Source organism: Oncorhynchus mykiss, chromosome 28 (assembly GCF_057628025.1).
Source record: "Oncorhynchus mykiss isolate SJ-2025 chromosome 28, ASM5762802v1, whole genome shotgun sequence".
Classification (NCBI taxonomy): Eukaryota; Metazoa; Chordata; class Actinopteri; order Salmoniformes; family Salmonidae; genus Oncorhynchus; species Oncorhynchus mykiss.
The window spans coordinates 15325025-15340631 of record NC_143049.1 but is presented as its reverse complement, the minus strand read 5'-3'; the positions used below and the strand labels follow the sequence as shown (position 1 = coordinate 15340631).

General features: G+C 42.5%; 11 non-coding genes and 1 pseudogene across 11 annotated transcripts; 1 reads left to right on the top strand and 11 right to left on the bottom strand.

Annotated features, from left to right (window-relative positions):
* Window positions 1-158: 158 nt before the first annotated feature.
* LOC149970740 (Nuclear RNase P) lies at window positions 159-465 on the bottom strand. Its single transcript, XR_016493086.1, has one exon.
* A 391-nt stretch (window positions 466-856) lies between these two features.
* Window positions 857-1163, bottom strand: LOC149970739 (Nuclear RNase P). Its single transcript, XR_016493100.1, has one exon.
* Window positions 1164-1478: 315 nt separating this feature from the next.
* Window positions 1479-1785, bottom strand: LOC149970738 (Nuclear RNase P). Its single transcript, XR_016493099.1, has one exon.
* A 315-nt stretch (window positions 1786-2100) lies between these two features.
* Window positions 2101-2407, bottom strand: LOC149970737 (Nuclear RNase P). Its single transcript, XR_016493095.1, has one exon.
* A 391-nt stretch (window positions 2408-2798) lies between these two features.
* LOC149970736 (Nuclear RNase P) lies at window positions 2799-3105 on the bottom strand. Its single transcript, XR_016493098.1, has one exon.
* Window positions 3106-3420: 315 nt separating this feature from the next.
* Window positions 3421-3727, bottom strand: LOC149970735 (Nuclear RNase P). Its single transcript, XR_016493097.1, has one exon.
* Window positions 3728-4032: 305 nt separating this feature from the next.
* Window positions 4033-4339, bottom strand: LOC149970734 (Nuclear RNase P). Its single transcript, XR_016493085.1, has one exon.
* A 307-nt stretch (window positions 4340-4646) lies between these two features.
* On the bottom strand, window positions 4647-4953 carry LOC149970733 (Nuclear RNase P). Its single transcript, XR_016493084.1, has one exon.
* Window positions 4954-5268: 315 nt separating this feature from the next.
* On the bottom strand, window positions 5269-5575 carry LOC149970732 (Nuclear RNase P). Its single transcript, XR_016493083.1, has one exon.
* A 390-nt stretch (window positions 5576-5965) lies between these two features.
* On the bottom strand, window positions 5966-6286 carry LOC149970731 (Nuclear RNase P). The gene has a single exon (XR_016493078.1).
* Window positions 6287-6529: 243 nt separating this feature from the next.
* On the bottom strand, window positions 6530-6834 carry LOC149970730 (Nuclear RNase P). The gene has a single exon (XR_016493079.1).
* A 4274-nt stretch (window positions 6835-11108) lies between these two features.
* Window positions 11109-15270, top strand: LOC110508166 (retinoid isomerohydrolase-like; annotated as a pseudogene).
* The last annotated feature ends 337 nt before the right edge of the window (window positions 15271-15607 follow it).

Genomic DNA, 15607 nt, shown 5'->3' with positions numbered 1-15607 from the left:
GAATATGCAAATCAGGACAGCTAAGATCAGTCATTAAAGGGATAGTTCTGGATTTGGCAATGAGGCTCTTTATCTGTGGGTAGAGTAGTCGCACAGTAACGGAAATTTGTTTATTTAATTGAAAGAGTAAATGTAGACAGTAGTTTGAGAATAAAACTGTGGGCAGAGAGTAGTCTGAATTGGGTTCTGGAGGTGTACTCCAACTCACACATTGCACTCATATGCCAGCCATGAGTGTTTCCAAGCCAGTGAGGTCACATCAACCAGTACTGCTGGAGAGCTGCTCTGGCTGGTTTCTCCTGTAAAGACAACTCACAATGGCCCATATTCTCTGTGCACTCACTCACCCAGGTCAGGTGATACCCTGCTAGGGCAGTGATTGGCTCTTGTCTCAGACCTTCCCCAAGGTGATTGGTTGAGTGACAAGCACCCTGCATGTGACCTCTATGATGAGCTTCCACCCACAGAAAATGAGACAGGTTTGATGTTGTTATATAGTGCCACAGCAGCCTCGACCTCATCTATTATGGTTTTACAACAACTTTTAAAAAATCATGGGCAAAGTATATACTTTACATATGATCATTTTTTGTTAATGAACAATCACACCTAGGTACAGTTGTCTGTGGTTGTGAAGTGAAATTCTGGGAATATGCAAATCAGGACAGCTAAGATCAGTCATTAAAGGGATAGTTCTGGATTTGGCAATGAGGCTCTTTATCTGTGGGTCATTAAAGGGATAGTTCTGGATTTGGCAATGAGGCTCTTTATCTGTGGGTAGAGTAGTCGCACAGTAACGGAAATTTGAATATTTAATTGAAAGAGTAAATGTAGACAGTAGTTTGAGAATAAAACTGTGGGCAGAGAGTAGTCTGAATTGGGTTCTGGAGGTGTACTCCAACTCACACATTGCACTCATATGACAGCCATGAGTGTTTCCAAGCCAGTGAGGTCACATCAACCAGTAGTGCTGGAGAGCTGCTCTGGCTGGTTTCTCCTGTAAAGACAACTCACAATGGCCCATATTCTCTGTGCACTCACTCACCCAGGTCAGGTGATACCCTGCTAGGGCAGTGATTGGCTCTTGTCTCAGACCTTCCCCAAGGTGATTGGTTGAGTGACAAGCACCCTGCATGTGACCTCTATGATGAGCTTCCACCCACAGAAAATGAGACAGGGTTGATGTTGTTATATAGTGCCACAGCAGCCTCGACCTCATCTATTATGGTTTTACAACAACTTTAAAAAAATCATGGGCAAAGTATATACTTTACATATGATATTTTTTTGTTAATGAACAATCACACAGTGAAATTCTGGGAATATGCAAATCAGGACAGCTAAGATCAGTCATTAAAGGGATAGTTCTGGATTTGGCAATGAGGCTCTTTATCTGTGGGTAGAGTAGTCGCACAGTAACGGAAATTTGAATATTTAATTGAAAGAGTAAATGTAGACAGTAGTTTGAGAATAAAACTGTGGGCAGAGAGTAGTCTGAATTGGGTTCTGGAGGTGTACTCCAACTCACACATTGCACTCATATGACAGCCATGAGTGTTTCCAAGCCAGTGAGGTCACATCAACCAGTAGTGCTGGAGAGCTGCTCTGGCTGGTTTCTCCTGTAAAGACAACTCACAATGGCCCATATTCTCTGTGCACTCACTCACCCAGGTCAGGTGATACCCTGCTAGGGCAGTGATTGGCTCTTGTCTCAGACCTTCCCCAAGGTGATTGGTTGAGTGACAAGCACCCTGCATGTGACCTCTATGATGAGCTTCCACCCACAGAAAATGAGACAGGGTTGATGTTGTTATATAGTGCCACAGCAGCCTCGACCTCATCTATTATGGTTTTACAACAACTTTTAAAAAATCATGGGCAAAGTATATACTTTACATATGATCATTTTTTGTTAATGAACAATCACACAGTGAAATTCTGGGAATATGCAAATCAGGACAGCTAAGATCAGTCATTAAAGGGATAGTTCTGGATTTGGCAATGAGGCTCTTTATCTGTGGGTAGAGTAGTCGCACAGTAACGGAAATTTGTTTATTTAATTGAAAGAGTAAATGTAGACAGTAGTTTGAGAATAAAACTGTGGGCAGAGAGTAGTCTGAATTGGGTTCTGGAGGTGTACTCCAACTCACACATTGCACTCATATGCCAGCCATGAGTGTTTCCAAGCCAGTGAGGTCACATCAACCAGTACTGCTGGAGAGCTGCTCTGGCTGGTTTCTCCTGTAGAGACAACTCACAATGGCCCATATTCTCTGTGCACTCACTCACCCAGGTCAGGTGATACCCTGCTAGGGCAGTGATTGGCTCTTGTCTCAGACCTTCCCCAAGGTGATTGGTTGAGTGACAAGCACCCTGCATGTGACCTCTATGATGAGCTTCCACCCACAGAAAATGAGACAGGGTTGATGTTGTTATATAGTGCCACAGCAGCCTCGACCTCATCTATTATGGTTTTACAACAACTTTAAAAAAATCATGGGCAAAGTATATACTTTACATATGATCATTTTTTGTTAATGAACAATCACACCTAGGTACAGTTGTCTGTGGTTGTGAAGTGAAATTCTGGGAATATGCAAATCAGGACAGCTAAGATCAGTCATTAAAGGGATAGTTCTGGATTTGGCAATGAGGCTCTTTATCTGTGGGTCATTAAAGGGATAGTTCTGGATTTGGCAATGAGGCTCTTTATCTGTGGGTAGAGTAGTCGCACAGTAACGGAAATTTGAATATTTAATTGAAAGAGTAAATGTAGACAGTAGTTTGAGAATAAAACTGTGGGCAGAGAGTAGTCTGAATTGGGTTCTGGAGGTGTACTCCAACTCACACATTGCACTCATATGACAGCCATGAGTGTTTCCAAGCCAGTGAGGTCACATCAACCAGTAGTGCTGGAGAGCTGCTCTGGCTGGTTTCTCCTGTAAAGACAACTCACAATGGCCCATATTCTCTGTGCACTCACTCACCCAGGTCAGGTGATACCCTGCTAGGGCAGTGATTGGCTCTTGTCTCAGACCTTCCCCAAGGTGATTGGTTGAGTGACAAGCACCCTGCATGTGACCTCTATGATGAGCTTCCACCCACAGAAAATGAGACAGGGTTGATGTTGTTATATAGTGCCACAGCAGCCTCGACCTCATCTATTATGGTTTTACAACAACTTAAAAAAAATCATGGGCAAAGTATATACTTTACATATGATAATTTTTTGTTAATGAACAATCACACAGTGTAATTCTGGGAATATGCAAATCAGGACAGCTAAGATCAGTCATTAAAGGGATAGTTCTGGATTTGGCAATGAGGCTCTTTATCTGTGGGTAGAGTAGTCGCACAGTAACGGAAATTTGTTTATTTAATTGAAAGAGTAAATGTAGACAGTAGTTTGAGAATAAAACTGTGGGCAGAGAGTAGTCTGAATTGGGTTCTGGAGGTGTACTCCAACTCACACATTGCACTCATATGACAGCCATGAGTGTTTCCAAGCCAGTGAGGTCACATCAACCAGTAGTGCTGGAGAGCTGCTCTGGCTGGTTTCTCCTGTAAAGACAACTCACAATGGCCCATATTCTCTGTGCACTCACTCACCCAGGTCAGGTGATACCCTGCTAGGGCAGTGATTGGCTCTTGTCTCAGACCTTCCCCAAGGTGATTGGTTGAGTGACAAGCACCCTGCATGTGACCTCTATGATGAGCTTCCACCCACAGAAAATGAGACAGGGTTGATGTTGTTATATAGTGCCACAGCAGCCTCGACCTCATCTATTATGGTTTTACAACAACTTTTAAAAAATCATGGGCAAAGTATATACTTTACATATGATCATTTTTTGTTAATGAACAATCACACAGTGAAATTCTGGGAATATGCAAATCAGGACAGCTAAGATCAGTCATTAAAGGGATAGTTCTGGATTTGGCAATGAGGCTCTTTATCTGTGGGTAGAGTAGTCGCACATGTGTTTATTTAATTGAAAGAGTAAATGTAGACAGTAGTTTGAGAATAAAACTGTGGGCAGAGAGTAGTCTGAATTGGGTTCTGGAGGTGTACTCCAACTCACACATTGCACTCATATGCCAGCCATGAGTGTTTCCAAGCCAGTGAGGTCACATCAACCAGTACTGCTGGAGAGCTGCTCTGGCTGGTTTCTCCTGTAAAGACAACTCACAATGGCCCATATTCTCTGTGCACTCACTCACCCAGGTCAGGTGATACCCTGCTAGGGCAGTGATTGGCTCTTGTCTCAGACCTTCCCCAAGGTGATTGGTTGAGTGACAAGCACCCTGCATGTGACCTCTATGATGAGCTTCCACCCACAAAAAATGAGACAGGGTTGATGTTGTTATATAGTGCCACAGCAGCCTCGACCTCATCTATTATGGTTTTACAACAACTTTAAAAAAATCATGGGCAAAGTATATACTTTACATATGATCATTTTTTGTTAATGAACAATCACACAGTGAAATTCTGGGAATATGCAAATCAGGAGAGCTAAGATCAGTCATTAAAGGGATAGTTCTGGATTTGGCAATTTATCTGTGGGTAGAGTAGTCGCACAGTAACGGAAATTTGTTTATTTAATTGAAAGAGTAAATGTAGACAGTAGTTTGAGAATAAAACTGTGGGCAGAGAGTAGTCTGAATTGGGTTCTGGAGGTGTACTCCAACTCACACATTGCACTCATATGCCAGCCATGAGTGTTTCCAAGCCAGTGAGGTCACATCAACCAGTACTGCTGGAGAGCTGCTCTGGCTGGTTTCTCCTGTAAAGACAACTCACAATGGCCCATATTCTCTGTGCACTCACTCACCCAGGTCAGGTGATACCCTGCTAGGGCAGTGATTGGCTCTTGTCTCAGACCTTCCCCAAGGTGATTGGTTGAGTGACAAGCACCCTGCATGTGACCTCTATGATGAGCTTCCACCCACAGAAAATGAGACAGGGTTGATGTTGTTATATAGTGCCACAGCAGCCTCGACCTCATCTATTATGGTTTTACAACAACTTTAAAAAAATCATGGGCAAAGTATATACTTTACATATGATAATTTTTTGTTAATGAACAATCACACAGTGAAATTCTGGGAATATGCAAATCAGGACAGCTAAGATCAGTCATTAAAGGGATAGTTCTGGATTTGGCAATGAGGCTCTTTATCTGTGGGTAGAGTAGTCGCACAGTAACGGAAATTTGTTTATTTAATTGAAAGAGTAAATGTAGACAGTAGTTTGAGAATAAAACTGTGGGCAGAGAGTAGTCTGAATTGGGTTCTGGAGGTGTACTCCAACTCACACATTGCACTCATATGCCAGCCATGAGTGTTTCCAAGCCAGTGAGGTCACATCAACCAGTACTGCTGGAGAGCTGCTCTGGCTGGTTTCTCCTGTAAAGACAACTCACAATGGCCCATATTCTCTGTGCACTCACTCACCCAGGTCAGGTGATACCCTGCTAGGGCAGTGATTGGCTCTTGTCTCAGACCTTCCCCAAGGTGATTGGTTGAGTGACAAGCACCCTGCATGTGACCTCTATGATGAGCTTCCACCCACAGAAAATGAGACAGGGTTGATGTTGTTATATAGTGCCACAGCAGCCTCGACCTCATCTATTATGGTTTTACAACAACTTTAAAAAAATCATGGGCAAAGTATATACTTTACATATGATCATTTTTTGTTAATGAACAATCACACCTAGGTACAGTTGTCTGTGGTTGTGAAGTGAAATTCTGGGAATATGCAAATCAGGACAGCTAAGATCAGTCATTAAAGGGATAGTTCTGGATTTGGCAATGAGGCTCTTTATCTGTGGGTCATTAAAGGGATAGTTCTGGATTTGGCAATGAGGCTCTTTATCTGTGGGTAGAGTAGTCGCACAGTAACGGAAATTTGAATATTTAATTGAAAGAGTAAATGTAGACAGTAGTTTGAGAATAAAACTGTGGGCAGAGAGTAGTCTGAATTGGGTTCTGGAGGTGTACTCCAACTCACACATTGCACTCATATGACAGCCATGAGTGTTTCCAAGCCAGTGAGGTCACATCAACCAGTAGTGCTGGAGAGCTGCTCTGGCTGGTTTCTCCTGTAAAGACAACTCACAATGGCCCATATTCTCTGTGCACTCACTCACCCAGGTCAGGTGATACCCTGCTAGGGCAGTGATTGGCTCTTGTCTCAGACCTTCCCCAAGGTGATTGGTTGAGTGACAAGCACCCTGCATGTGACCTCTAAAAATCATGGGCAAAGTATATACTTTACATATGATAATTTTTTGTTAATGAACAATCACACCTAGGTACAGTTGTCTGTGGTTGTGAAGTGAAATTCTGGGAATATGCAAATCAGGACAGCTAAGATCAGTCATTAAAGGGATAGTTCTGGATTTGGCAATGAGGCTCTTTATCTGTGGGTAGAGTAGTCGCACAGTAACGGAAATTTGAATATGTGTTTGTTTATTTAATTGAAAGAATAAATGTGATAGACAGTAGTTTGAGAATAAAACTGTGGGCAGTTGGTAGTCTGAATTGGGTTCTGGAGGTGTACTCCAACTCACACATTGCACTCATATGCCAGCCATGAGTGTTTCCAAACCAGTGAGGTCACATCCACCAGTAGTGTTGGAGAGCTACAAGTGGCTGGTTTCTCCTGTGAAGAGAGCTCACAATGACCAATATTCTCTGTGCACTCTTTCACCAAGAGATGGTGATGCCCTGCTTGGGCAGTCATTGGCTCCTGTCTCAGACCTTCCCTAAGATGATTGGTTAAGTGACTAGCACTCTGCATGTGACCTCTATGATGAGCTTCACCAAGCAATTTTATGAATTTGGCCTTCACTACCCCAGATACAGTGAGGGAAAAAAGTATTTGATCCCCTGCTGATTTTGTAAGTTTTCCCATTGACAAAGAAATTATTGTCCGTGTGTTTTGGGTCATTGTCGTGCTGGAATGCTCATCCACGACCTATTTTCAATGCCCTGGCTGAGGGAAGGAGGTTCTCACCCATGATTTGACGGTCCATGGCCCCGCCCATCATCCCTTTGATGCGGTGAAGTTGTCCTGTCCTCTTAGCAGAAAAACACTCCCAAAGCATAATGTTTCCACCTCCATGTTTGACAGTGGGGATGGTGTTCTTGGGGTCATAGGCAGCATTCCTCCTCCTCCAAACATGGTGAGTTGATGCCAAAGAGCTCCATTTTGGTCTCATCTGACCACAACACTTTCACCCAGTTGTCCTCTGAATCATTCAGATGTTCATTGGCAAACTTCAGATGGGCATGTACTGTATATGTGCTTTCTTGAGCAGGGGGACCTTGCAAGCGCTGCAGCATTTCAGTCCTTCACGGCGTAGTGTGTTACCAATTGTTTTCTTGGTGACCATGGTCCCAGCTGCCTTGAGATCATTGACAAGATCCTCCTGTGTAGTTCTGGGCTGATTCCTCACCATTCTCATGATCATTGCAACTCCACGAGGTGAGATCTTGCATGGAGCCCCAGGTCGAGGGAGATTGACAGTTCTTTTGTGCTTCTTCCATTTGCGAATAATCGCACCAACTGTTGTCACTTTCTCACCAAGCTGCTTGGCGATGGTCTTGTAGCCCATGCCAGCCTTGTGTAGGTCTACAATCATGTCACTGACATCCTTGGAGAGCTCTTTGGTCTTGGCCCTGGTGGAGAGTTTGCAATCTGATTGATGGATTGCTTCTGTGGACAGGTAACAAACTGAGATTAGGAGCACTCCCTTTAAGAGTGTGCTCCTAATCTCAGCTCGTTACCTGTATAAAATACACCTGGGAGCCAGAACTCTTTCTGATTGAGAGGGGGTCAAATAATTATTTCCCTCATTAAAATGCAAATCAATTTATAACATTTTTGACATGCGTTTTTCTGGATTTTTTTGTTGTTATTCTGTCTCTCACTATTCAAATAAACCTACCATTAAAATTATACTGATTATTTCTTTGTCAGTGGGCAAACGTACAAAATCAGCAGGGGATCAAATACGTTTTTTCCCTCACTGTAGGTTCCCAATCTTCCAACCTCATAACTAGCCACCAAGAAGCCATGTCAGGCAATCAATCAAGTTAGAGTAGCTAGCTTGCCTAATTATCTTAGCTTGCATGTCTAGTGACAAGGTTGGTAGACTTTAGAAATGTAAGCAATTTTTAAAAGTACAAAATAAGACTCACATTTCTTTCAATCTTTTACCCATATTGTAGTAGTGATGCAGAAAAGCATACTTGGTTTGTTAAAAACAAAACTACCAGTCAGGAGGACATAGACAGCTCAGTAGGTATGCTTAGATAAACAAAAGGAAAAATAATACAGTGTCAAAATTATGTCGCCTACCTCTGCATCCCACTGCTGGCTAGCTTCTGAAGCTAAGCATAGTTGGTCCTGGATGGGAGACCAGATGCTGATGGAAGCAGTGTTGGAGCATCAGTAGGAGGCACCCTTTCATCTGGTCCAAGAAAATATCCCAATGCCCCAGGGGGTAGGGTGCTGTCTTTCAGATGGGATGTTAAATGGGTGTCCTGACTCTCTGTGGTCACTAAAGATCCCTTGGCACTTATTGTAAGAGTAGAGCTGTTAACCCCTGTGTCCTGGCTAAATTCCCAATCTGTCCCTCATACCATCATGGTCCCCATAATCATCCCCAGTTTACAATTGTCTCATTTATCCATCCTCCTCTCCCCTGTAAGGTTGTTGCTTTAAATGAGAATGTGTTCTCAGTCAACTTACCTGGTTAAAAAAGGGTTAAATATAGAGTGCCTTTGGAAAGTATTCAGACCCCTTTTCTTTTTCTACATTTTGTTATGTTACAGCCTTATTCTAGAATGGATTAAATACATTAACACAAAAACCCATAATGACAAAGCGAAAAAAGGTTTTAAGAAATGTTTGCAAATGTATTAAACATAAAACACATAAATACCTTATTTACATAAGTATTCAGACATTTTGATATGAGACTCGAAATAGAGGTCAGGTGTATCCTGTTTCCACTGATCATCTTTGAGATGTTTCTACAACTTGATTGGAGTCCACCTGTGGTCAATTCAATTGATTAGACATGATTTGGAAAGGCACACACCTGTATATATAAGGTCCCACAGTTGACAGTGCATGCCAGAGCAAAAACCAAGCCATGAGGTCGAAGGAATTGTCCGTAGAGTGCCGAGACAAGGTTATGTCAAGGCACAGATGTGAGGAAGGGTGCCAAAAAATGTCTTCAGCATTGATGGTTCCCAAGAACACCGGGGCCTCCATCATTCTTAAATGAAGCAGGTATATTTCACTGGTCATCCCCAAAGCCAACACTTACTTTGGCCGCCTTTCCTTCAAGTTCTCTGCTGCCAATGACTGGAACGAATTGCAAAAATCACTGAAGCTGGAGTCTTATCTCCCTCTCTAACTTTAAGCATCAGCTGTCAGAGCATCTTACCAGGGTCGGTCAGACCGATCACTGTACCTGTACACAGTCAATCTGTAAATAGCACAAATACTTATCCTCATGGTCTTTTGCACCCCAGTATCTCTACTTGCACATCATCATCTGCACATCTATCCCTCCAGTGTTAATGCTAAATTGTAATTATTTCACCTCTATGGCATATTTATTGCCTTACCTCCCAACTCTTCTACATTTGCACACACTGTACATAGATTTTTCTACTGTGTTATTGACTGTACGTTTGTTTATGTGTAACTCTGTGTTGTTGGTTTTGTCGCACTGCTTTGCTTTATCTTGGCCAGGTTGCAGTTGTAAATGAGAACTTGTTCTCAACTGGTCTACCTGATTAAATAAAGGTGATACATATATATATATATATATATATATATATATATATTATTTTTTTTATCAATTTTTTTAAAATGGAAGATGTTTGGAACCACCAAGACTCTTCCTATAGCTGGTCACCCGGCCAAACTGAGCAATCGGGGGAGAAGAGCTTTGGTCAGGGAGGTGACCAAGAACCTGATGGTCACTCTGACAGAGCTCTAGAGTTCCTCTGTTGAGATGGGAGAACCTTCCAGAAGGACAACCATCTCTGCAGCACTCCATCAACCAGGCCTTTATGGTAGTGGCCAGACAGAAGCCACTCCTCAGTAAAAGGCACATGACAGCCTGCTCTGAGTTTGCCAAAAGGCACCTAAAGGACTCTCAGACCATGAGAAACAGGTCTCCCTGGTCTGATGAAACTAAGATTGAACTCTTTGGCCTGAATGCCAAGCGTCATATCTGAAGGAAACCTGGCACCATCCCTACGGTGAAGCATGGTGGTGGCAGCATCATGCTGTGAGGATGTTTTTCAGCAGCAGGGACTGGGAGACTAGTCAGGATCGAGGCAAAGATGAACGGACCAAATACAGAGAGATCCTTCATGAAAACCTGCTCCAGAGCGCTCAGGACCTCAGACTGGGGCTAAGGTTCACCTTCCAACAGGACACTTAACACAGCCAAGACAACGCAGGAGTGGCTTCGGGATAAGTCTTTGAATGTCCTTGATTGGCCAAGCCAGAGCTCGGACTTGAAACCGATTGAACATCCCAAGAGAGACCTGAAAATAGCTGTGCAGCAACGCTCCCCATCCAACCTGACAGAGCTTGAGAGGGTCTTCAGAGAAGACTGGGAAACACTCCTCAAATACAGGTGTGCCAAGCTTGTAGTGTCATACCCAAGAAGACTCAAGGCTTAATCACTGCCAAAGGTGCTTCAACAAAGTAAAGGATCTGAATACCTAAGTAAATGTGATATTTCAGTTTGTTTTGTTTAATAAATGTGCAAAAAAATTCTAAAAACCTGTTTTTGCTTTGTCATTGTGCAGTATTGTGTGTAGATTGATGTGGGGAAAAAACAAATGAATACATTTTTAAATATGGCTGTAACGTATCAAAATGTGGAAAAAGTAAAGGGGTCTGAATACTTTCCGAATGCACAGTGTCTATCATCACTTTTCATGTTTGCCATTATATTAGATGAGTAACATTTCCTGTAAATTGTTATTTGCTAGCCTGTATCTGATCCTTCATATCAATCAGTGTGTATATTTTTATGGTCGATGCCCTGAACGTCATTTTGATGATGACTCGGGTCAATTTCAAAACTTGTTTATGGGTTTCTCCGTGCAAGTTTTTCACTTACTTCAAGGGTGTTGCGGTGACTGATACCTGCCTGGTGAACGTTTATCCCATTGGTGAAGATTACTATGTCATCACAGAAACCAATTACATCACTAAAGTCAACACTGACACACTGGAGACACTGAAGAAGGTCAAAATTGAGATTCCATCCCCCTGTATTACATTATTCCCAATATATTAGGAACCACAGTGTTTGCATATATTCTTTGTTCTAATTCAGCTGACTCAAAAAACAGAAGTGTTACCGACTGGTCCACTGATTGTAGACAGAAATTGCACTTCTCAATAAGTTATAACACATGAATAATGTATAACATGATTCTGAATAACACATTAATAACACTATGACTTCACTTCCCCTCAGGGGGACTGCGTCAACATCAATGGAGTGACAGCCCACTTGCACGGAACAGTGTTCAACATTGGAGACTGCATGGGAAAAGGAGCGTCACTGACCTACAATGTTATCAGACCTACAATGTTACCAAGAAAATAAAAAGTGCACAATATTTATTCAGACTTCATGCACATGTTCCACCTCTTAGTCGATGTTTGAATTAAGCTACAACATGTAAGCAACTTGTCCTTGATATCTTAACATGTTCTGGATAGGAGAACCTGTAACGGTAAGGCAAGCTGAAGGCTTGTGCCCTGCTTGCATCTTGTGTTCTTTCCTCAGACCCCATTGAAAAGTCCATGGCTGTGGTGCAATTCCCCAGTGCCAAGAGGTTCACGCCCTCCTATGTGCACAGGTGGGTCATAATAACATGTCCATCATGTTTATAGTCAAACTTGAGGTCCCCGAAACAGCATAAAGTCTAACATCAACACGCCTCCTGTGTTACAGACTGCAGGGGCAGTTTGTGTAATTGGACTAAGTCATATGTCGTATGGTTTCCATATCACCCTTAGTTTTGGCATGTCGTAGAACTACATTGTCTTCGTGGAGACCCCGGTGAAAATCAACCTTAAGTTCCTGAGTGCCTGGAGCATCCGAGGCTCCAACTACATGTATTGCTTTGAGTCCAATTAGGTTTTTGGTGTCAGGAAATAAACACTCAATATACTTCAGTTTAAAAGTGACACATTTATATACAGGAACATACAGCAACAGCATACTGTACCTAATCTTGGCACTGAGAACCAAATCATGCATGTGTGCGGTCTGAAGAGACTTCAGCATACCCCACCTGCATTTCACAGACGTTGTTCCACATCGCCAGAAAGGACATTGGAGGAGGACAAGGAGAGTATGTTGACCATAAGTTCAGGGCTGCTCCTATCAACCTGTTTCATCACATCAACACTTACGAGGAACAAGGCTTCATCGTGGCTGAAGTGTATACATGGAAAGGGTAATGGAACAATGTCTCTCAAAAGCAATGGCAATGTCGGTACACTGGCAAATGTAAATGTGTTAATAAAAAGTGATGATGTCATAACTGACTAGATTATTTATGGACTGAGGGATTTCAGGGGTGGCATACATTTGAAGTGAGTTGCCTTACACAGAACCCAAACCGGCTGCGGCGTGGGGCCATCGCGCATAAATGTATTTTGTCCCCCCACACCAAACGTGATCACGACACGCAGGTTAAAATATCAAAACAAACTCTGAACCAATTATATTCATTTGGGGACAGGTCGAAAAGCATTAAACATTTATGGCAATTTAGCTAGCTAGCTAGCTTGCACTTGCTAGCTAATTGGTCCTATTTAGCTAGCTTCTGTTGCTAGATAACTTGTCCTGGGATATAAATATTGAGTTGTTATTTTCCCTGAAATGCACAAGGTCCTCTACTCCACCAATTAATCCACACATAAAACAGTCAACCGAATCGTTTCTAGTCATCTCTCCTCCTTCTAGGGTTTTTCTTTTCTTGAATTTATATTGCGATTGGCAACTTTCATAAATTAGGTGCATTACCGGCACTGACCTCGTTTGTCTTTCAGTCACCCGCATGGGTATAACCAATGAGGAGATGGCACGTTTGTATTTGCTCCTGTAAACGAATGAGGAGATGGGAGAGGCAGGACTTGCAGCAGATTGCGTCAGAAATAGAACTGACTTCTATTTTAGTCATTGGCAACGCAGACGCTTGTTGGTGTGCGCGAGCAGTGTCGGTGCAACAATTGAATAACATGTATGTTACACACGAGCAGTATAGTCAGCCTGTTAAAGGACTATAAAACTCATTCTTTATTTTGTTTCCTGGTAGGTTTGAGTTGTTTACAACTACCTTTGGCTGGCCAACCTGCGTTCCAACTGGGAGGAGGTGAAGAATGCAGCCATGATGACTCCTCAGCCAGAGGTCAAGAGATACGTCATCCCACTGGACATCCACAGGGTAAGTTATTCCCTTCCCTGAATGGAAATCCTGAAATGGAAGCTGAAATCCGCGAAAGGTGAAACAGTGCCACTGGTCGCAGCAAGCACGTTATTGTTTTTGTTCTGGTTTTGAAACGGAGGACATGAGCATCCAGCGTCGTGAAGAAAGAAAAATCTTAGTACGTACTATGTTCTATTGCGCTTGCAATGATGTGCGAGGGGGGGGGGGGGGGGGGGGGGGATGCATTTGTTTGAAGTAACGTCTTTGTTGTTGTAATATCGCAAACGCCACGGATTCCAGCTTTAGAAAAAATAAATGTTTCATTTACATATTTGTGTCAAAAAATAAATTACATTCAAGTGCATATGTGCATAGCCTGTATTTTCCCTTCTTTTGGATAGCAACATATACTGATTATATGTTCCAGGAGGAGCAGGGACAGAACCTGATACACCACGGCAACATCGGTGATGTGTTCTGACGGGACCATCTGGCTGGAGCCTGAAGCGCTGTTCTCTGGGCCTCACCAAGCCTTTGAGTTCCCTCAAATCAACTATTAGAAGCACGGTGAGAAGAACTACACATATGCCTACGCCTCAACCACTTCAGGGTTGAGTCGTCTTGTTTGCCACAAATCTCTCTTCAAAATCTTCTAACTCTTGAGCAGTAAATAGCAGGGGCCATAGCATGTTACCTGAGTGACCATGAGTTTCTGTCTATATGTGGTTGTACATCATCAAACTGAATGTGAATACCAAAACATGTATGTTAGACCTTGATGAGTCTCTGTCCACTTGCGGCTGTAGATTATCAAGTTGAACGTGAAGACCAAGGAGACCTAGGTGTGGCAGGAGCCAGACTCCTACCCCTCAGAGTCCATTTATGCAAACCCCTGATGGAGTGGATGATGATGATGGTATGTACTGTACTGTTACTGTAGTAATCAAATCAAATTTTATCTGTCACATACACATGGTTAGCAGATGTTAATGCGAGTGTAGCGAAATACTAGTATACGGTAACAGTTACAGGTATGGTGCAGGGCAAACACATACCCAGTATCTTGTTTGTGTTAGTGTTAGGAAGAGAGTTTAAGAGACTTTAGCTATTTATCCAGGGACAAGGTATTTTCAATTTAGTAGAAAAATGTTCTAAGCAAAATTTGTTCAAAATTGGGGTTACTGTAACATTTGGTGGGCGCTGTATTTTCAAACCTGGACTCAGGGGTAGACATAGTAAATGTAAATGTACCTCCATTTAGTATGATATGTTGTGTATTAATTTGTGGATGTCCATCATCCATCTCGTATAATATGGTATGAATTACAATTCGTACGATATGTTACGAATTGCAATGCGTACAATATGCTATGAATATACAATAAGTATGATTTGTTACTAATTTCAATTTGTTGTGCCTAATGTTAGCTAGGTGGCTAACGTTACCTAGGCTAGGGGTTAAGGTTTAGGTTAAAGGGTTAAGTAACCTTCTGTCTTATGTAACCATACCAAACATAACATATCATACTCATTTGAGATTCCCCGATATAAAATGTAATATGTTACGTCTAGTCTATGAGTCCAGGCTGTTTTCTAACAACCAGTGTGGTTTTCCAATGACCCACAGGTGTCCAGTTGACCATTGTGGTGGCCACCGGGGCCCAGAGGCCAGGGTACATGCTGATCCTCAACGCCAAGGACATGTCGGAGATCGCCAGGGCAGAGGTGAAGTGCTCTATGCCGGTCACCTTCCACGGAATGTACAAGCCATAACCTGGCAACAATACTCTGGGCACAAAGACTAGTAGTCACCACTCCAAGCTATTCAAACTAACTAAGCATCAACTGTCACTCAACAATAGAACAAACAAATAAACAATGACAAACTATAGGTTACAAATAACTCGCAAAAAAAGCCACGTACCTAATCATCTTACATCATGATTTAAAGTCATTTAACTTTGTGAAACCTATGATTTAGTATGGTTGAGCATTCATTTTTGGTGAAAATGGAACCTGCAGGTGTCATGGCATCAGTAGGCTTCTTACAATTATTTCTCAGGGAGCCCACAGACAGCGTACAAGATCAGCTTGTAGTTTTTGAGTACTT